This window comes from Rousettus aegyptiacus, unplaced genomic scaffold (genome assembly GCF_014176215.1).
Source record: "Rousettus aegyptiacus isolate mRouAeg1 unplaced genomic scaffold, mRouAeg1.p scaffold_m13_p_1, whole genome shotgun sequence".
Classification (NCBI taxonomy): Eukaryota; Metazoa; Chordata; class Mammalia; order Chiroptera; family Pteropodidae; genus Rousettus; species Rousettus aegyptiacus.
Genome location: NW_023416284.1, coordinates 5,071,077 through 5,088,016, shown reverse-complemented (window position 1 = coordinate 5,088,016; position 16,940 = coordinate 5,071,077). Strand labels below are relative to the sequence as shown.

At 59.7% G+C, this 16,940-nt stretch overlaps 1 protein-coding gene across 4 annotated transcripts in view; it reads right to left on the bottom strand.

Moving 5' to 3' along the window:
* Nucleotides 1-16,940, bottom strand: part of SPSB1 (splA/ryanodine receptor domain and SOCS box containing 1) — a 61,353-nt gene that overhangs the window by 41,649 nt on the left and 2,764 nt on the right. The window contains exon 1 of one of the 4 annotated variants that reach the window (XM_016163602.2): nucleotides 5,876-6,273. The exons of 2 other annotated variants lie outside the window; for them this stretch is intronic. The gene's annotated coding sequence lies outside the window, so the exon portion shown is untranslated. Of the gene's footprint in view, nucleotides 1-5,875; nucleotides 6,274-16,940 lie in introns of those variants that run through there. One more of the 4 variants, XM_016163600.2, reaches the window with a different exon arrangement.

The following is a 16,940-nucleotide window of genomic DNA, read 5'->3' as shown; positions in this document are numbered from 1 at the left end:
CCCAGACACTCACTGCCCCTCCACAGCCAGCATCAAAGAGTGACGGCCAGACACTGTCACCACAGGGAAGGTCACATGTGGGTCAGCGCCGGCGGCACGGGAAGGGAGTGACCTCTTCCCAAGGCCCGTTCAGGAACCTCCCTGCAAGGCCAGACGTCTGACACAGCCAGACAACAAAGGAGGGGGGGCTGGGGTGGAGGCTGAGGTGTCTGATGGTCCAGCACAGGGCTCCCCCCATGGCGGCCTCCCCCCCAACACTGCGCCTCAGCCTCCCGGGGACCGTCAGGGCGGCTGGAGCAGGACCGGGCATGCACTGCCACCTGCTACCTTGCAGCGGTTCTGCTGATGCTCCAGAAAATTCTGCCAATTTCCAGCTTTGGTGGAACCAGAGGCGGCCCTGGCCTCCCCAGTCTTCCGCATGGGACCCGTAACCACATCTGTCCCCAGCAGTTACGCTGACTCTTGTAAGGCTGAGGAACACTCATCACCCTGGGCCATATTCATAGGCACCCATTCTCAAGGTGAGGGCTTTGGAGCTGATGGCCCTGGGTTCGAATTCCAGCTCTGACCTTTCCCCGGCTATGACCTGAGATCTTCCTGAGTCTCAGTTTCTCCATGTGCAAAACGAGGACACTAATCTCTGTCCCGCAGGGACAGTTTGAGTGTGAGATGAGGCTAGTGCGCACACATCCCAGTGCTTGGTACACACCGAGCTCTTGTTGAAGAGAAGCTACAGAGATGGGTTCGGGACAGAGGAGAAGGAGCTCGGGCCCCCGGGGCTGACTAAGTCCCAGAGACTGAAGTCGTTAATAAACAGCCGGTTGAGACCCTTTCGGGATCGGAGCTTAGAAAGCGCGAGTGTTGAAACCCCTGTCTGGTGCTGTTCCCAGCAGTGCGTTACCTGGGACAGCCTCTGCCCGTCTGTATGACAGACAGACATGTCGCGGCTGCCGCCCCAGGGCGAGAGGCCATGGTGGGCACGTGAACAGTCAGAGCCCAGACGGGGGCTGCCTGCGGCGGGCACTCGGTCAGCGGCATCCGCTGGCACTGAACTTGTGCTCCCCAGCCCCACTCTGCCCCTTAACTGCCCCCTAGACACCCTGCCGCAGCTGAACAAACCTCTCCCGCGCACGCGGCAATGCCCCAGCCGGTCCGATGCCAACCGCCCCGCCTCCCATAACTCAGCAAGATTCACATTGTAACGTGTGATGTCCTTGCAGTCAGGCTGGTCCCGGAGTCAACGGCACGTGACAGCCACAAACGGGACAGCTTGTTACAAAACCGTGACCCTCCCTCTCCGTGGGTCTTAGACGCGATGAGATACGGGATTAACGAGCTGCCCGTGTCGCTGGTTCACGAGCTTCTGGAACGGCTTTCTTACCCGTGTTTGGCTGAATAGTAGGTGTTCACTAAAGGTCTGAAGAGCTGGGCTGCTCAAACACCTCTTTGGCAGCTACCAAGGTGAGGACGAACAGGTCGGGGCAGGTGCAGGCACACTGGCACAGGGTCTGCTCTCTCCCGAGAACGAGCCCTGGTGCTCGCAGGCCACCCAGGGCCATGGGGACATCTGGAGTTCCACCACACACAAACACACGCTTTCTTTGTAAAGAGTGCTGGCTTTGCCCTCCACGCAACACTAACCCAGAAACTCAACCCTCAAAAGAACTGGCTGAGCCCAAGGAATGCAGATGTTTAAGGCCCCCCGCCTGGGATGGCTCTGCAGACTAAACTAAGGTTTAAGAGCTTTGGTCAGCTCGCGGGGGAGGGAGCCACAGGAGGAGAGGGTTCAAAGGGAAACAGGACTATTTCCAGCACCTGGTGATTACACTGTTGCCTTTTTCAGCCAGCCAGTCCCACTGCCTTGGCCTGGGGAGCGGGTCGGACACTCAGGAGTTCAGAGGTGGGATTGGAGCCGAGGGAGAACCAAGATGCTTATCTTAAAAGGGTTCAGAAAATTCTTCCCCTGGAGCCTGGGGGTGACCCCTCTGGGTCACCCCAACCTTTCTCCTAATCCCAGCTCATTAAAACTGGCCACAACGGGAGGTGTGGCCTCTTAAGCACCAGTGACTTCAACAAAAAGCCCCCCCACAAGGAAACAGGGAACACGGAGCCCAACCTCCAGGCCACCTTCAAAAGGGAGGTCCCGATCAGCCGGAGTAGGGGGCAGCCGCCTGGCGGTGCGGTCAGGCCTAAAATCGGGATGAGGCGATGGCTGAAAATCAACAGGCCGACTCAGTCCCACTGTGCGGCAGGCACTGTCCTAGGCTCGGGGACCGCAGCGTATGAGCGGATTGGATCAAAGATGCTAATTTTCCTACTGTCAATGAAGAGATTGGCTACCTCACTCACTCACTCGTTCATTCATTCATTCATTCAACCAGTTCCCACTGAGCGAGTCCCAGACACTGTGCTTGGCGGGCACAAGGACCTGACGGTAATCACCAAGGTCTCTGCCCTGGAGGCTCTTTCAGCGACTGCCACCTCTCTCACATACACACACGCACACACCTGGACTCCCACAGAGCCTCCTGGATCCCCTGCAACGCTGGGCACTGAGCAGGGGGACCAGCCCCAGCTCCGCGTCGCCAGCCCCCCGCAGCGACGTGCCCTGGTGAGTCCGTCTCTCCTGCTCCGGGGCCTGAACTACTTGCCAAAAGATGGGGGTGGGTGCACGCCTCCCCCGAGTAGGAAGGAACACATTAGGAGCCCTGAGCAGACCCACTGTGCGTAACACACCCCGGCAGTAGGGCTCTCTCCAGGACCTCCCAATCGAACGGGGGCAGGGACACCCCGCATGTGCCCCGGACTGGGGAGGGAGAGGTGAGCGGTTACGGGAGAGGTGAGAGGTTAAAGCCGTCTGGCTGGCGTAGGGAGAGAGGAGGTGTCGCAGGGAGAAAGACGGAGACACACCTGCCACACGGAGGGCAGTCCTGCCAAAAGACAACAATGGTTCATTGTCACCCCCGGCCTGTCTAGTTCCTGCTGCAACCCCCTGGCTCAGAACGAGGCTGGCACACAGTGGGCGCTCAGCAAATATCTGCAGAAGGAAGTTCTGCTATGCAAATTTCAGAGGGAGGCAAAGAGAAACCAAAGCTGGGGAGGGGGTACCCAGAAACAGTGAAAAACAGACACTGACCTGGATGTCTCCAGTCCTAGGCAGGGGACTCTGGCCCTGTCCTGAGCAGGGAAGTCTGGCTGCCACAAAAGAAGTCGCTGAACCCTATGGGCTTGAAAGGAGGGACATTCCCCTCCTCCCTTCTGAGGAACGTCCACGGTTCTCCCAGGAGGTCTGGGGCTGGCTGTTTGGGGACAGGAAGGGTGGGGAAGCAGCTTCCCACCTAAAGACCAGCGGATGTGGACTGAAGAGCTCACTCGAAGTGGGCCGCCCTGTCTCCAACCACCGGCCCGGAGAGTGCTTTGAAGCTGCACCCTTTGCGGGGCGGCCCCAACAACGGCACCCCTTCCCGACCCACACCACACCAGCCACTTCAAAGCCACGTGAAGTCCATCCATCACCCCTGCCACCCCAATCCAACTTCCCCTCTGGGTCCCCACTCCCCGCTCTGGGTGGACACAGGGGCTGTTGCATGGGAAAGCCTCCCCCCACTCAAGGTCAGCTACGCCTCGCCAAGCCGCTGACCCGAGACAGCCCCCCTCGCCTCGACGTCGGAGGGGAACGGCAGTGGCCCCGGGTCTGAGGAGGCGGTGCAGCAGCCGGGCCCCCAGGTCTGCCCTCATCCCTCCGCCAGCCTCAACTCCTGTCCCTGCAAGACGCGTCTCACGTCCAGCTTTACAGATGAGGAAACTGAGGCTCCAAGACGCCAAGTCATTGTCTGGGATCCAGGTCAAAATTAAAACTCATGGTCTTCCCGGAACGCTCGAAGCCTGCGAGGAGGCAGGGGTGGCCTTGGAGACAAAGACGAGCATGGGCACGGGATGCGGCCCCCGTTCCCTGCCACCCAGGCCCCCAGCACCTGGGGACGCTGGGCCTCCGGCAGGGCCCATGCCACCAGGGAGAGGGGGCAGAGAGGCAGAGGCCAGAGCACGGACAGCAGGGCCAGCACAGACCGGCATGCGGGCGGCTACACCGTGGCTCCTCGCAGGCCGCCGAGGAGCCGGGCGTGCGTCCCAGGTCTCTGGGTGCCCAGGCCCACCTTCGCCCCTCGGCCACTGTCAGCCCAGACCCCACGGCCCCTCCCTCGCCAGGCCACAGGAAATGCCGTCCCTCCCCCGGGCCGAAGCATCCCAGAACAAATGCCTTGTGTCTCCAACCTGCCCAGAAAGGGAGAGTGGACACGGCTGCTTCCTGTGGTCCCCGCCCGGCCCGCCACAGAGCCTGACTGTGCACCCCACTTCCCCGACTCCCGGGGGGACGCTGCTCGGACTCTCGTGCCCAGCCAGGGCACCAGGAAGTTCCAGGAGGGCACAGGCTTACAAACCCAATCTAGCAGTGACGGGGGCTGGGACTCCCCTTAGGCGCCCGCCTGTGCCCTCATTTCCTGTCTGCGTGCCCCATGAGGCCACCAGAGCAGGACACGGCGAGGCACACAGAGGCCCTTGCAAACACATGGAATAAATGGAAGGTCAAAGAAGAATGAGAAGCACCGCCCAGGACTGCAGGGTGGGAAAAAACTAAACAGGTCCCCTCACTGCAGGAGACCAGCCGCATACAACTGAAAGAGTCTTTTCCCACCTGGCGGCCTCAAAATCTCTCTCTCTCTCTTTCTCTCTCTCTCAATCTCATACACACACACACACACACATGCGCGCGCACACCCTAGTGCCAGATACCTAAACTGATAATCCCGGAGTCACGCTGATTTTTATGATGATCTTTACTAAGTGCTTCCCACACACCAGGTACCGTCTACGCAGTTTTGCAGTGACAGATCTCTGTCCTACTCCCCCTCCCCTCCAGTTCTTATGCATCCCGAGGTCCAGCTTCAATGTCACTTCTTTCAGGAAGCCTTCCCGGATTCACCTGCTGAGAGTAAACCCTGATCCTCATCGAAATCCTCCAGAACTCCGATCGTCTCTCCTTGCTTCTACTCCCCTCGGCCTAAAATGACGTCGTTTGGGAGTTAACTGTATAGTTGCCCTCTTCCCTTCCAGAAAGCATGGGAAATGAGCTCTCAAAGGCCAGGATTAAGGACTATAAATTCTAAGGCATGCTCCCTCCTTGGAGCAGGCGGGCGCGTGGGAGGTGAGGCCCCGCCTCCGTCTCAGCCTTGGGTCCCAGTTATGGGAGGGACCGCAGTTCACACGCCAAGTCATTCCATGCGTGAGGTAGTCTTACCCACCCCCATTTCGCAGACGGGATACCGAGGCCCAGGTCACAGGGATGGAGAGCATCAGAGCAAGACCCCAGCCACCTCCGTCCACCTCCCCAGCCAGGCCCATAACCGCTCCAGCTGCCGTGCCGAGACTAAACATGGCTTCCGGGGTGGCCTCTTCCAGAGAAGTCACGAAACACACCACCAGCTGGGCTCTGAGGCAGTGCGGTGCACGCAGGCTCCAAGACACCCACACACTCCCAGGCCTGTTGGTGGAGACTGCCCCTGGCCCCCTAGGGGGCCCCCTCTGTCCGTCAGCCCCTTTGCCACAACCGTCTGGCCGCTAATGTGGTCATGCCTCACGGCGGCTGCAGGACCCTGCCCAGCGCCAACATCAGAATCTGCCCTGCTCGGACAGCACCCACCCAAAGCAGCATGCTGACATGACCTGGTGGAGCCTGTGTGAGATCTCACACACACACACACACACACACACACACACACACACGCCCCTCCCCGTCCCCTGCGGCTGCCTCTCATCCCCTCCCCAGCAGAGTCTAACATGTATCAGCACCCCCACCCCACCCCCGTCTCCGACTCACCTGAAGCGGGCAGCCCAGCCAGTGGGGAAGTGTCTCCGTCCCAGACCAGGTCCCTTGGGAGGTGAGTGAGCCCAGGGAGGGTGAGGCTGGCCGTCTCGCAGGGCGCCTTCCTCTTCCCAGAGCTCCTCCTCCCCCACCGAGCTAGGCAGGGCTGAGCAGGGAAGAGCTCAGGGCCACGGTGCCCACTGCAGGACCTGGGAGCTGCCGCACCTCCCTGACCTCCCGCACCTGGTCCCCGCCTGTAAATGACTAAGCGATTTCCACCTCGGAGCCTGCCTGCTAAGAGGCCAGCTGCCTGCAGAGCGGGGCTGGGATGCCCGGAGCCGCACGCACCAAAGCCCGTAACTGGCGGGACCTCGTCTTGGGAAAGAAAACCCCCTCCATGTTTTGTTTTCCCCTTAAATGAAACAAATCCACCCACGTAGTTACTGGAAACTCAATCAAGTGAAACTGAACCGTTTGCAAAGAGAATTAGTCAGCGAACTGTGAGCAGAGGAGCAGAGTCTCTGCAGGTGGAGCGGCCATGCTCTCGAGGGCCCCATCCAGGAGGAGAGCGGGGTGGCCCCGGCCTCCCTGCCATGCTGCAGGTGATCCCCTGGGCGTGGGTCAGGGCGGGAGGGCACCGGTCGTCCCGAGGGCCGGCCCGCCCGCACCAGGCCGAGGGTGAAATGCGCATGTCCATCACGACGCCCCACGGACACTCGCCCTGCCTCAGGGATCTCCACCCGCGTTCAGATCCCGCCCCGTGCAGCGGGCCGAACCTCTCTGAGTCTCGGCTTTCTCGTCTAGGAGGCGGGGTTACCAGAGGTTACCGGACGCCTCGTCAGGATCGCCAGAGACACCTACACGAAGCGCTTGGTGCCGGGCACCCAACGGGCAGCCATAATGCTGACTTTCGCAGGGGAGCCGAGACGGGTGGGTGACACCGTGCTACGGCTCTGTCCCTCCAGGGATGGGCTGTTGGTGCCCAGCCCTGCTGCCGTCCCCAGCACACAGCGTGGCGAGGTGGGCAGTGGGCCAGGCCAGGCGCCAGCAGGTCAGGTCTAGTCCTAGCGCCGAGTCCCAAGCTATGTGACGCCGTGGGCTCCTCGGCCTTGCCCTTCTCGTCTGTACGGGGAAGGCACAGACATTTTATTCTGTGCTGGTTCTTTTAAAACAAACAAACGAAGAAGCCACTAAGTTATTTGTCAACATTGTAAAAAATCTGGACTCCTGGCTTCTCCTAGGGGGAACAGGACATGGACGCCACGGAGCACTGGACCCCACCCCGGGGTGAGAGGCCCGCGCTGCCAGCGGACACGCACGCCCGCTTTGCCGCAGTCCTCCCCCTGCCCTGCAGTCCTCCCCCTGCCCTGTGGCTCCCCGCCAGCGGCCCACTGGCACCTCCTTCCCGGCCCCTGGGCGCATCTGAGCTTGCGGCCCAGTTTAAAACCCCGCTCTTATGCGGGAGCATGATATTAGGCACTTTTCATTTGAAAGACCCACAGCAAGTGTCCCTTGGGAAGGTAATGAACGTCCCACGCTTAACGCTGCTTTTTCTTGGAGGAAAACAGGCCGAGGCGAGAAGCCCTTCGCCCGGGGCGAGGCCGGGAGACGCCGCGGCGAGACGGCAGTGTTCCGACGTTCTTCACGTGATTTACGGGACGGAGGGCAGCAGCGCGAGCCGGGGTCCTGCCCTGCGGCTTCCCCTCCTCGCCCTTTCCTTACGAACGGGGACAGGGCTTCCCTCTCTGGGCCCCCGTGCCGGACACGCAGAAGGTGTAAGTGAGAGTCCCGATGCTGACGGGCGGGCCCCTTGGGAGGGTCCCGGCTGCTCACAGAATGGGGAGCCCCAGCTCCCCCGGCTGGCTGTTTTCCTTAATTGGGGGGGGGGACCCGGGGAAGCACGTGGCCGGAACTACTCACAGCCCAGCAGAGATGCTGGGAATGTCAAGTGGACGTCGGTGGGCATTTTCGAGTTGCCTTGGTCACGCCCGAAAGGAGAACTGCAAGCCGCAGACCCTCCGCTTCTCTCCGGTGACACTTCCTTCGTTCCGTCGACCTCCGCTGAGCGCCCGCTGGGGGCCGGCCACCGAGACACAGGAGGGTCACACGCCCGCAGCGCCGAGGCCGGCCTGTGCCACGGAACCGACACCGTGCAGTGTCCCAGAGACCCACGCCTGGGCCGCCCCGGGTCGGGAGCCTCGTCGCAGCCAGAGGCCGTGCGGGGGGCAGTGATTCGGAGCACCGGCCGGGTCTGCGCCCAGCTCGACTTCCGGGCGGTCCGATCCCGGACCAGTTCCTTCACTTCGAGCTTTAGTTTTCCCACCCGTAAAATAGGCATAATAAACGCCACTCGCCAGGGCTCCTGGGAGCGGCAGATAAGCCGACGAGTGGAAAGCGCCTGGCGCACCGCGAGCTAAGCGACGGGTCGAGGCCAGGAGGAGGAGGCGGGCCATGCCGCGGGCCCAACGGCCTCGGGCCGGGCTTTGGGCAATCGGCACGTGCTGTCACGGGTCACCTCACCCTTACACCCTCCACTTGGGCGGCCTTGACAAGTGCTTCCCCAAGCCATGCTGCTTCAGTGTGGTGACAAGGCACAGGACAGTCCAGTCCTCATGAGATGCAGCTCGTGAGCTGCTCACCAAGAAGCTCCACTCGCCTGGGTCGCTACCAGCACTTCCGGGACGGGGGAAGCCGCTGGGCCGGCCCTGGTACCTGCCGCACGGCACAGGATGCTTAAGTGCCCGGAAGAAACGAATTCCAGGATGGCGATGCCGGCTGCCGGACCGGTACAGTTACTACAGACCATCCAAGGGGCCATGTGCAGTGGGCGACATGTGAATCACACCTTGACGAAACTGCCGGAAAGGAACCTGCCTCAGCTCCTGCTGTGTGCGCTCTGAGCCTTGAGGAGACATCCTCCGCCTGCTCCAGCATCCAGGGGGGTCGGGCGCTGCCTGCTTTGTCTTGTAAACAATGCAGGGGAGGCGGTTACTCCAGCACAGACGCTAGTCATCGTCATCGAGAGAGCTGCCCTGTCTCAGTGCCTCCGGACACGCTGGCTTCAGGAGAGGACACGAGTCCATTTCCCTACTTTGTCTAAAAACAGCTATTTTATCGGCACTAGCAGAAAATTCCCCATGGATGCTCCAAACCCACCTTGCCAGGAAGAAAACAGAGATCACACCCCGAACCCCTAAACCTGGTGGGTAAAGCCGGGTCACACCTGGATCTCCGAAGCTGCAGCAGAACCACCCCCGGGCTGCTAGTTTGCCTTGGTTTTGACCTTGATTCCTGCCAGTTACCGAAGTGTTTTGGGGAGAGCGCAGAGGCAGGAGGGCATGTGAGAAGATGAGCCCCCAGTCTGCCTCTAGGAGAGGAGTCCCCAAACTTATTTTCAGCAGTTTAAATGATTTTCCCTCGAAATTAAGCCTTGTACAGAACCCTACCCCTGCTCGAATTAAAAAAGAAAAAAAATCAAAGTTGGAGTGCTTGGCTTCGGATGGCCTGCTTTCCTCTGTCACTCTGGGGTGACAGCCCTGAGGCTCATGGGAAAGTGGGGACCAGGGGACGTAGCAGCTCCATGCCTGTTTTTCCCAAGGACTGGGACGGCGCCCGGCCCAGCTTGGCAAGCCGCCATTCCCGGGAAGCTCGGCGCTCCTGGTCGGAGCTGACCAGGGGACCAGACTACAGTTTTAAACCCCCAAAGCACGAGAGCCCCACAGACCCATCCTGGGACTTCGATGTCATCCCTGAGCCTGATCTTTCCAGAAAGGAGGCATTACCTAGACGACTGGTGGGTGGTACCCGTCGTGCGGGGTGACGAAGATGGGGGGCTCATCACACCCGTCTCCGCTCTTGCATGTGCTCAAAATTTTCCATTAAAACACACGCACACACACACACACACACACACACACACGTAAACACCACAGCAAAGCAAAACCTCCGTGGTGGCGAGACACCCCCTGGGGTGGGGGTGGGGGCCCAGCCGTGCTCCAGGACTCTGCTCAGACGTGGCCTCCTGGGTCGCCGCTGTCTGGGCGTCTCAGCGCAGGCACCGTGACGGCCCAGACAGAGCGGGCATTCACGGAGTATTGGCACAACGATGAAGGAATTAAAAAAAAAAAAAAGAAAAAAGCCAAAAACCTCTGCCCTGAGCTGTCTAGACACCCCCCAGTGTGACATGGTGGTGAGGAGGACGGGCTTTCTGGGGCCCTTGGAGGGCGCCGGACGGGGGCAGCAAGGGAGTTGTTCATACAAAACCGTGCACCGTCGGCCCGAGTGGACGGAGCGGGAAGGAGAGGCGGAAACCCCGTCTTTTCGAACATCCCATCTCTCCGAAGACGGGAAGTTTTTGTAAAGGGATCCTGACGTTTATGTATAATCTTCAGGTCATAATTTATACATAATTAGAACACACTTCACACCTGCGTGGCAGCTTAGGATGGTTTTTCCACAAACACCAGGCAACCGTTCTCATTACAGCTCCTTAAACATCCTCAAACTGAGACGACCTTCGGAGAAGCGTAACCCCTCAGAGCAAGGCTGTGATTCCCAGGTCTTCCGGATCTATCCAGGGGCTCATCCCCTAGAAATCCCCTAGGCACCCCAAGAACCTGCCACGAGGTCCCTGCTCCACACAGAAACCACCATCCTCTGAACCCCACGTTTAATCTCAGGGTCCCATGAGGCTCCCTGGGGTCACACGAGGCCCTCCGTGCCCGCCCAGCACACCTGGCTGTGAGCTGCTGCTTCCTGCACACACCCGTAGCCTGCATCTGCTCCATCGCAGATTCCCAAGGGCCTAGGCGGCTTCACGCACCTCCAGTGCCACGCCTGGTAAACAGCAAGCGCTCAGAAGGGTGCTGGCGTGTTCGACGGCCACAGTGGAAAGGACACAGGCTGTGGGATCAGGCCAACTTCGCGTCACCTCCGGCCACTGAGAAAATGCCTCCGGAGCGCACGTTCCTCCTCCGTCAATGGGGAGGCAACGACCGACTCGAGGGTAGTCGGCAGGATCAGAGGCCCACCGTCAGCGGCGAGGACAGTGCCTGGCACGCCGTAGGCATTCAATAGCGGTTAAGCCTGTTCCTGGCAGAATCACACTCAGAGCAGAGGGAGTCGTCACCCTAAGCTAAACATTAGCCCGAGACTGGAAAGGAAAAGGGAGGAAAGAGCTGTCAGGGGGCTCCGACGACTCAGGGACCATGTCCCCTCAGGTGGGGACAGCTCAGGTCTTCTCCCGCGCCTGGGACAACTCACCAGTCTCCTTCGTACCAACTGTCCCCCGGCCTGCAGTCATGGCACCATGGCTCCAGGGCACTCCCCTGCCAGGACCCAGGCGAGGGCGGACGAGAGCAAATGGCATGACTGCTGCTCAACACCGGTCACAGTGACACCACCCCAGAGACCGGCAGGAAGCATCAGCCATCGCTCAAATGAGCCAGAGATGGTCCCCCCACTGCAGGGCCTGGCAGGTCTCAGAAAATACTGAGGGGAAAAGAGAAGAGAACATGACGGGCCAATAAGACCGTCAGAGATAATCCTGCAAACAGTCCTCACTCCCGCAGGGCCCGGGGGAGATGCAGCTCCACCAGGTACGGACCCCCGACCTCAGAGCTGGTCCATGCGGGGACGCCTGTGGCATCCTTGCTAGAGATGGGGTGGGAGGGTCCCGCACAAAGCAAGCCTGGGACAAGGCCATGCCCTGACGGCCACCTCACGGATTTGGAAATGTACCCTAAGAGCAATGGTTACTGTTGATGGGCTTCAAAAAGGGAGCTGACAATACCATGTGCGCATTTTTAAAAGATTGCTGGAAAAAATGAAAAACAACGGAAAAGACCACTGACTGCAAGAGGACAGGGCTGGGTCTTCTGTGGCGGTGGACAGAGAGGCAGGCGGCTGCAGTCCCGGGTGAGTGTTTCAGACAAGCTCTTCCCACGTGCAAGCAGCCCCCCACTGGGCAGGAAGGGAAATCCAGCATCCTCCCGGGAAACACTGCGACCCGTCACGCCAAGCGCAAGTAGCCAGAAGCCACGCGCGGCAGCTCACAGCGACATTCGTAAGAAATGCCCAGAGCAGGCAAACCCACCGAGACGGAAAGCGGGTTGGTGGCTGCCCGGGGCCGGGGAAGGGAGCGAGCGGAGTGGCTGCTGAGCGTGTCTGGGGCTTCCAGGGTCCCCTCTCGGGGTGATGAAAACGTTTTGGAACCAGGTGGTTGTGAATGTTCAGTTGTCGCTCTGTATCTGCAGGGGACTGGTTCCCAAATCCACGCACGGTGCTGGCACGTGACCCACGCACGCTCCTGCACACTCCCGCACACTCCAGCTCATCTCCGCACTGTGTGCAACGCCTCGTACCGTGTAAATGCCGTGTGACTAGCTGCCATGCCGCACTGCTCAGGGAATAATGACGAGGAAAATAGGCCTGGGCGTGGTCAGGGCAGACGGAACCGCTGCCGGCCCGACTACGCAGGACTCGTCAGCAACGACACAGCCGTTTTTCCAATCTTTTCAGTCCGTGGTTGGTTGAATCCGCAGGCGTGGAGCCTGACGGTACTAAACGCCTCTGAATCGCTCGCTTGAAATGGTTCATTTTACATTACAGACTTCACCTCCAGTGTTAAGAACACCACACTCATTAGCCAGTGTCGCAGGGCACGTCGGCATACTGGGAGTGTTAGGAGGCCTCCTGGAGCTGAGTCTCCACTGAGCCGCCGATCCCATTTCTGCTGGGGCGCCATCATTTCCCCACAAACCCGGGGCCACTTCTGTTTCTCCGCAGCCCCATAACGTCTAAATCCTGCCAGAGAACGGGTTCGCCCTCACGCACACGCCCCGACTCTGCTGTGGCCAGCATGCTCTCCGGGGTCTAAACCTGGCTCTTATCGTGAGGATGCATTGAGCGACTGCTGCAGGAAGCAGCCTCCGCCACGGGAAAGGCCCAGGGACCACGGCTCAGAAGGAGAAGACAGTCTGCGGGAACGAGTGGCCGCCCCAGAGGCCCTCAGCCACTGCCCCGAGGTGTCCGGGTCAGAGCTCACCCCGCAGGGGCGCTCCCCATGTCCCCTGCCCTCTCCGTAGGCCCATCCACTGGCCTCCTCTTGCCCGTGGCCTCACTCAGCCCCGCGCCAGCCACACACTAGCCCGTGCTCACCTTCCACATGCCACCCCTCCACCAGGAGCGCCCACCCACCTCGCTCCCCCTGCCTTCTCCCTATCACCACCCCCATAACGCCCTGGGCACCGCCACCCCGGGACACAGGCCTATCTCTCCCGCTAGACAGAGAGGGGGCGAGACCCCCTCTCCATCTTCTGCATCCCCGGCCCCAGCAGATCGGATGCATACAATAGGCGCTCCATAAACGTCTGAATGAACGAGCGAATGACAAGTAGCCCAGTAACAGCTCACAGGAGGAGGCTCACGCTGGACTTCCTGACCTTGCATGGGGTCACGGGGGAGATTCTGGTCTGTGAAATGAACACCCGGCACTCAGGCCCTGCAAGGGGGAGTCTGAGGGCCGACACCACACCCGCCGGCCCTGCCGTAGGCCGGCCACTGGCCCGGCACTGATGCACATCACCTCCCTGAAACCTCGCAGCCGCCCGCGAGCGGACGGTCAGGCCGCGCGGTAGGTCGGGCGGGCCGAGGCTAGGAAGGGAGGCTTGTAACCAGGCCACCCAGCCAGGAAGTGCCAGCGCTGCCTCCGAGCCCAGGTCTCGATGTCTGCAAGCCCTGCTCAGAGCCACCAAGTCGCCGGCCCGGCCTGCACTCGCTTGCCCATTGGGTATCCGGTAGGAACCTGCTGTGTGCATCACATACAGGGCACGCAGTGAGGAACAAGATCCACGTGTCCCGGTCCTGCTCCCTGGAGCCCACAGTCCTGTGGGACAACAGCCAGCTGCCCCTGGCGCCTCGAGGGGGTGAGCGTGTGTCTGGCTTGGGTCACTGGGTGGGGGTGGAGGCCGGGCTTCTGGCGCAGAGAACACTACAGGAGCAAGCAGGTCTGGGAGGAGGGGAGACGGGAGGAGCTCGGCTTTTAAAAGCTGAGGAGGGCTTGCAGCCCATCAGGGAGGAAGGTGCTGGACTTGTCAGCATGAAACGTAGAGGGCAGGGCTTCTGCCACAGGAGCTGAAAGGGGGGACACCTGTGTGAGAGGGGGGTGGACAGAGAGGGGTGAGGGGAAGGGTGGAGGGGTTGGGGGAGGGTCTGTGGAGGCTCAGCAGAAGCAGGAGGGGGTGCAGACCAAAAAGTGCTGAGTGCAGACGGCTAGGGCAGTGACCTCTGGGGGCTGCCGGAAAGACCCAGAAGTGCAGGGGAAGTGAGGACGTGGACAACAGGTGTGTTCACCTGGCAATGAGGCTGGACTGTGGCTGGAGGGGCCTCTCTTCTCACCCCGACAGCAGCCCTGGGGCTCGGGGGCCACGTGAAGCCACAGTCCTCGGCTCCTTTCCCTGAGACCCTGCTTCCCTGACCCACAAGCAGCCGCAGCTCATCTCCAAGCGGCCGGAGCAGCAGTGATCACAGTGTGAAGCTGGGCAGGGCAGGATCCCAAGAAGTTCCCTTTCATGCCCATGAGCACCCCAAAAGCACATGACGAGGCCTCTCCCTGGAGCCTGTAACTCAGGGAGTGCAATAAAAAACCAGAGAGCAAGTGTCCACCGATGCAGGAATGGAGAAACAAAATGTGGCAGGTCCACACAATGGACTGTCGCTCAGCCTTCAAAAGGAAGGACACTGACCCGTGCCGCAGCGTGGCAACATGGCCGAATCTTGAGGGCGTTGTGCTCAGTGAGACAAGCCAGTCACGGAAGGACAATCCCGAGGAGTCCACTCATCTGAGGGACCTCGAGCGGTCCAACTCACAGAGACAGCAAGTAGAATGAACGGTGCTTGCCAGGGGCCAGAGAGAGGGGAAAGGGTGTTAAGAGTTTCAGTCTTTCGGGGTGAAGAGAGTTCCGGAGACGGATGATTGCACGACCATGTGATCACACTTAAAAATGGTTAAGATGGTAAATTTGATGTTATGTGTATTTTACCATGATTTAAAAAAGAGAGAGAGAAATATAAAACCCCAGAACCAGAGAGCCTTTCCAGATGGCTCTTGGGCACCCTCCTGCCCCCCAGGGAGGCCCCGGGGCATGCCGGCCTCACCATACGTGTAGTCTCCCGCAGCAGGTGGGCCCTGGCAGGAGCACTCGTGAGGACAACATGCCCTGGGCACGCCTCGTCTCCTGCCACGCACTCTCCTGTCGATGGCCTCGAGCTCCTTAGAATGAAGGCTCCAAAGTGTCTGCCTCCAGCCCAGCTCTCTCTCTCTCGAGCCCCAGGTCTAGCTGCCATCTAGACACACTGCATGAACCATTTCCACGTGGGACGGGTTCAAGGCCCTTCCGGGCCCCCTGTCCCGACCCCTCACTATGGTGTCATCATCCGCTATGACCCCCAACTAGCGGAGAACCTCACGGACATCTGCGGTCCTTCCCCCCTCTTCACGCCCACGTCCAGCTGGTTCCCAAACCTGCGGATCCCACCTCGAAGACGCTGCCGGCCTCTGTCCCGACCGGCAGGAAACAGATGCAACGCGACCCAAGGAAACATTCTGAACAACCAGACGCCCGAGAGCAGATCTGGCCGCGGTGCGTGGCCACAAGCAGTCTGCCACAGCTGGTGCGGCCCAGATCACCCACTGCATCCCGCATTTTCCCAGGGGTGCCTGTGGGCGGCAGATGCTCCTGGGGGTGGCAGAGGCTCCCACACTTCTTCGCCCATAGCCCGCATGAATTCAGGACGATTAAGCTTGGGTTTAGGTCGATCGGGTCCAGAGCTTGTGACAAACCGTTTCCACATCCCCTGCGGTCCAGCCCTGACTCAAATCCCCATGTCTGCATTGCACAAGGCCCGGCCTCCCTGGGGGACAAAGCCGGGTTGTGCCTTAAAGAGTTCCCTCCTGAGAGGCCCAGGGCCCTGAACCTGCTGTTGGCGTGGTTTGTCTCGTGACTGGTGGACCCAGTTATGTCTCATATTGGGCAACGAACAGAACTTTTAAAACAAAACAAGTAAGAAGCTTTCAAAGGCTCTCAGGTGAGGAGTCAGGGACAAGATAAACCCCCAATGAGCTGCCTTTCCCTGGTCACGGCCAGGAAGTTACTCTCCGCTCCATGGCGGGAAGGGTATGCTTACCCTGCCTCGCCATCCAGGGGAGTCACGGCCCACCTCTGAGGTTGGCTGTGGGATAATCCAGTGTGAACGTGTGTGCGTGTGCGGGTGTGTACGCACATGTGTGCTGACACTTGAGGCTGGTGAGGGGACCTTGTGCTCTTCTCTCAACTTGGGTACATGTTCGAAGTTTTCCATAATAATAATTTCATTTAAAAAATTGTATGCTCCCTGGAGAAAAGGCTAAGGCGATGGAGGGGGTATACGGCGCCGGTTAAGAGTTTGGGTGGCAGAATCGGAGTGAGAGTTTTACTCCGCCACTCAGTAGTGGCGAGACCTTGGCCAAGTCACGTGGCCATTCCAGCCTCAGCAGAAGCTGGATGGCGGGAGAAGCTGCCTGCTGCCCAGGGTTCTTGGGAAGAGGACAAGGGTTAATGCGTCAAGGACTCAGATCAGAGCCTGGTACCAGCACACACTATAACATCATCATCATCAGAATTATCACCATTCTCCTCCTCCAACAAGGCTTTATCCATGAAGTGCTTAACAGCACAGTGCCTGGCGCCTGCCTATGAGTGGAACTTCTACGCTTACATCAGAATGGATGCTATCGGATAACTGGGGAAAGCGAGAGCACTCAGCTGGAAGTCCAAAAAAAAGTCCCTTTAAGTCTGGATTTTGTCAGTCAGGCGTGAGGAGGAAGGACAGGATTATGTATCCCTCTGCAGGCTGAGGCACACCTATACCTGCCCTGCGCTTTTGTCTGGTAAAGATGCTCATTCTCAAAATTTTCAGGAACAAAAAGATAAACTGATACACGCTCAGCAGCCACACCCTATTTCTTGGGAAGAAGTGATGTGAAATTCTTAGAGTAGACTCATGAACACTGTAAGGATCGGAGGTTTGGCTCAATGTGAAA